General features: G+C 61.9%; 1 non-coding gene across 1 annotated transcript; it reads left to right on the forward strand.

The window, feature by feature from the left end:
- The first annotated feature begins 2,930 nt into the window (after positions 1 to 2,930).
- On the forward strand, positions 2,931 to 3,049 carry LOC131871847 (5S ribosomal RNA). Its single transcript, XR_009370041.1, has one exon. It is a non-coding gene; the product is annotated as a 5S ribosomal RNA (ribosomal RNA).
- Positions 3,050 to 4,840: the final 1,791 nt, after the last annotated feature.

Raw genomic sequence — 4,840 nt, forward strand, 5'->3', positions numbered from 1 at the left:
AGGTTGGCGCAGTGCGCACAACCAGGGGAGTCAACCCACCGAATGCAACACCTCCCCTATATAAGCTATTTGTCTGATTCTCATACATGCGTAGACTGCAGCAATGATTAGGACATCCACCCCAACTTTTGACTTCTTAAACAAGACAGGGTCTTTGAAGTTGGTGCAGTGCACACAACCAGGGGAGTCGACCCATCAAACGCAACACCTCCCCTATATAAAGCTATTTGTCCGATTCTCATACGTGTAGTCTGCAGCAGCGATTAGGACATCGACCCCAACTTCCGAATTCGTTTGCATTGACCGCACCAAAGGTGCACGCCTTGGTGTGCACCCTGGAGTGCACTTTGGTGCTCACCTCGGTGCACACTTTGGTGTGCACCTCGGTGTGCACCAAAGGTGCGCACCTTGGAGCGCACCAAAGGTGTACACTTTGGAGCGCACCACATAGGGTCTTTGAGAGGTTGGCGCAGTGCGCACACCAAGGTGGGTGTTGAGGTGCGTGCCGAGGTGGGTGGGTGCTAGGGTGCGCTCCATGGTGGGTGCCAGGGTGGGTGCGTGCTAGGGTGGATTCCAAAGAGGGTCATAGGGTGGGTGCCAAGGTGGGTTGGTGATATAGTGGGTTCAAAGGTGGGTACTAGGGTGGGTTCCAAGGTGGGTCACAAGTTGGGTGCCAGGATGCGTGGGTGTTAGGTTGGGTGCCAAGGTGGGCTCCTGCGTGGGTGGGTGCTAGGGTGGGTTTCAAGGTGGACGCGAGGGCGGGTGCCAAGGTGGGTAACAAGTTGGGTGTTAGGATGGGTGAGTGCTAGAGTGGGTGCCAAGGTGGGTGGGTGCTAAGGTGGATGCCAAGGTGGTTCACAGGGTGGGTGGGTTCTAGGGTGAGTTCCAAGGTGGGTCACAGGTTCAGTGCTAGGGTGGGTGTCAAGGCGGGTGTCGAGGTGCCTGGGTGCTAGGGTGTGGATGCCAATGTGGGTCATAGGGTGGGTACTAGGGTGGGCTGCAATGTGGGTGCCAAGGTGGGTAACATGCTCGGTGGGTTCTAAATTGGGTGCCAGGGTGGGTGTGCACCCACCTTGCCCGAGGTGGGTGCCAAGGTGCCAGTGTGGGTGGGTGCTAAGGTGGATGCCAAGGTGGGTGAGAAGGTGGGTGATAGGTTGAGTGGTAGGATGGGTGGGTGCCAAGATGGGTCACAGGGTGGGTGCAAGGGTGGGTAGGTGCTAGGGTTGGTGTCAGGGTGGGTGGGTGCTAGGTTGGGTTCCAAGGTGGGTGCGAGGGTGAGTGTCAAGGTGGGTCACAGGTTAGGTGCTAGGATGGGTGAGTGCTAGGGTGCAAAGGTGCCAGGGTGGGTGCTAGGATGGGTCGATGCTAGGGTGAGTGGCAAGGTGGGTCCACAAGTGTCAAGGTGGGTGCCGAGGTGGGTGCCAAGTCGGCGACTGCTATGGTGGATGCCAAGGTGGGTCACGGGGTGGGTGCCAAGTTGCTAGGTTGGGTTCCAAGGTGGGTGCCAACGTGGGTGCTAGGGTGCGTGGGTTAAAGGGTGTGTCACAACGTGGGTGCCAGGATGGGTGCGCACCCACACTGGCCAAGACGGGTGCGGGTGCAAGGTTGGGTTCCAAGCCCGGTCACAGGCTGGGTGCTAGGATGGGTGGGTGCCAAGGTGGGCACCAGGGTGGGTGCACCCACCCTGGCCAAGGTGGGTCACGGGGTGGGTCCTAGGGTGGGTAACGGGGTGGGTACTAAGGTGCGTGCCAAGGTGGGTCATAGGGTGGGTGCCAAGGTGGGCACCAGGGTGGGTGTGCACCAACCCTAGCCAGGGTAGGTCACGGGGTGGTTGTCGGGGTGGGCGTCAAGGAGCCAAGGTGGGTGGCAAGTAGCCAAGTTGCGTGCCAAGGTGGGTGTCGGGGTGGGTGCCAAGGATCCAAGGTGGGTGCCAAGGAACCAAGGTGGGTGTCTGGGTGGGTGCCGAGGTGGGAGCCAGGGTGGGTCCCAAGGTGAGTGCAAAGGTGGGTGCCAGGGTCAAGGTGAGTGCCAATGTGGGTTCCAAGGTGCCAGGGTCAGGGTGAGTGCCAATGTGGGTTCAAAGGTGCTAAGTTGGGTGCGAGGTTGGGTGCGAGGGTGGGTGGGTGCCAAGGTGTGCTAGGTGGAAGCCCGGGTGGGTCGGCATCCCATGGGTGTCGAGTTGGGTGCCTGATGGGTGCTTCTTGTCAAGTTTTAGTCGTCGGGACTCATTTCGAGCCTTAGAGGTCGTTTCTTGTCCGGTTGCCCTGTCTTCGACCTGGGAACCCAATTTTGGTCCTCGGGTCCCATTTTTTTTTGTCTCGCATCCCACTTTTGGCCTGTGGCCTTTTCGGGGTCGATTCTCGTTTTGGGCATCAGAGCATGTTTCTTCTCCTAAAACCCAATATTTGTTTATTAAGTCTCGGAACACATTTTTGTTCTCGTGGACCCATCATGGGTCTTGGAACGCATTTGTGGTCCTTGGGTCCCATTTTGCATCCCGAAACTTGTGTTTTGGTGCTTGATCCCTATTTTGGGTGCCCACCTTGCACCAAGTGCGCACCCGGGGCAAACCGAGCGCCTTGGTGCACCGGGGCAAGATCGAGCGTGCACCCGAGGCGCCCCGAACATGCACCAAGGTGCACTCGGCCCACATGTGAGCGCAGGTCGTTGCGCCCGAGGTGGTGTGTGGGCACCGCGTTGCAGACGGGACACTGCACGCACACGACGCCCCCTCCAGGTGCACGCACGTAGGCCGGGCCGGGTGCACACCCGACGCCCTAGCAAGGTGCGCGCACCCGGGCAGGGCTCACACTTGGCGAACGGGGCGCACTTCGCGAGGGAGGGTGTGCACCTCGACGGGGGTGGGTGGCCGGGGTGGATTCGCACGTGGGTCGCGGTTTGCTAAGTACACACTGCGACAAGCTCATAACGGGTGCGATCATACCAGCATTAGTGCACCGGATCCCATCAGAACTCCGCAGTTAAGCGCGCTTGGGCCGGAGTAGTACTGGGATGGGTGACCTCCCGGGAAGTCCCGGTGTTGCACCCTTTTTTAGTTTTTCGCCGGGCGTCGCAATGCTATTTGAATAAACCTTTTGCCCGTTTGCGTTCTCGTCGGGGCCGGGCCGGGCCGGGGTGCGCTGCCCGCACTACCGCGCGCGCGGGGGCGACACCGAGCGCGCACCCGAGGCACCCCGAGCACACAGGCCACGGTGCAACCCGGGCGTTGTGCGCGCACCCCGGTGCGCCCGAGGTGCTGCGCGCGCACCCAGGTGAAATCGGTGTGCACCTCGGCCAGTGCGCGCTCGGTCGAGTCGCGCACGTTGGCCAAGGTGCACGGTGATGTTTCTTACTCTAAGGTTCCGCACCAGACGCCCGGGACAGGTGAGCGAAGCTGGGCGGGGCCGGGTGCGCGGCCGGGGCAGGTGCACGCAGCTGGAGAGAGCTTTGGAGCACACTTCGGAGCGCACCAATGATGCGCTCCATTCAAAAGTTTCCTGAAAAGGCAAAAAAAGTTGAGATTATAGAATTTCCCACTTGAGAGATTGTAAAAAAAAAAAATTTAAAATGAAGGAAACGCGGGTGCCAAGGTGTGCGCAGCCCAGCCAAGGTGTGCGCACCAAGGCGCCCACCCTGGCGAAGGTGCACGCAAGGTGCGCACCCGAGGCAAACCGGACAATTAACCCAACTTTCGACTTCGCGCGCACCTTGGAGCGCACTTCGGAGCGCTCCTTGGTGCGCACCAATCTTGGGCACCTCGGAGTGCACCATGGCGCCCACCAAGGTGCGCACCCGGGGCAAACCGAGCTCCGACTTCGTGCGCACCTTGGAGCGCACGAAAGGTGCGCACCATGGCGCCCACCAAGGTGCGCAGCCCAGCCAAGGCGTGCGCATCAAGGTGCGCACCCTGGCGAAGGTGCGCACCCGGGGCAAACCGAGCTCCGACTTCGTGCGCACCTTGGAGCGCACAAAAGGTGCGCAACCCAGCCAAGGTGTGCGCACCCCGGTCAAACCGAGCTCCGAATCGTGCGCACCAGAGGTGCACGCCATCGTGCGCACCTTGGAGCACACTTCGGAGCCCTCCTTGGTGCGCGCCGATGTTGCGCACCTCGGAGCGCACCCGGGGAAAACAATGCAATTAACCCGACTTTCGACTTCGTGGGCACCTCGGAGCGCTCTCGGGTTCGCACCTCGGAGCACACCGAGGTGCGCACCTTTGATGCGCTGCCTTCACCAATTTCCAGAAAAGGCAAGAAAACATTGAGAAGGTGTGCGCACCGAGGTGCCCACCCTGGCGAAGGTGCACGCGAGGTGCGCACCCGGGGCAAACCGGGCTCCGACTTCGTGCACGCCGCACCTTGGAGCACACTTCGGAGCGCTCCTTGGTGCGCACCAGGGCGCGCAACCCAGCCGAGGTGCCCACCCCGGCGAAGGTGCACGCGAGGTGCGCACCCGGGGCAAACCGGGCTCCGACTTCGTGCACGCCATGGTGCCCACCGCGGCGAAGGTGCACGCGAGGTGCGCACCCGGGGCAAACCGGGCTCCGACTTCGTGCACGCCGCACCTTGGAGCACACTTCGGAGCGCTCCTTGGTGCGCACCATGGTGCCCACCAGGGCGCGCAACCCCGCCGAAGGTGCACGCGAGGTGCGCACCCGGGGCAAACCGGGCTCCGACTTCGTGCACGCCGCACCTTGGAGCACACTTCGGAGCGCTCCTTGGTGCGCACCATGGTGCCCACCAGGGCGCGCAACCCCGCCGAAGGTGCACGCGAGGTGCGCACCCGGGGCAAACCGGGCTCCGACTTCGTGCACGCCATGGTGCGCACCGCGGCGAAGGTG

This window comes from Cryptomeria japonica, unplaced genomic scaffold (assembly GCF_030272615.1).
Source record: "Cryptomeria japonica unplaced genomic scaffold, Sugi_1.0 HiC_scaffold_472, whole genome shotgun sequence".
Classification (NCBI taxonomy): Eukaryota; Viridiplantae; Streptophyta; class Pinopsida; order Cupressales; family Cupressaceae; genus Cryptomeria; species Cryptomeria japonica.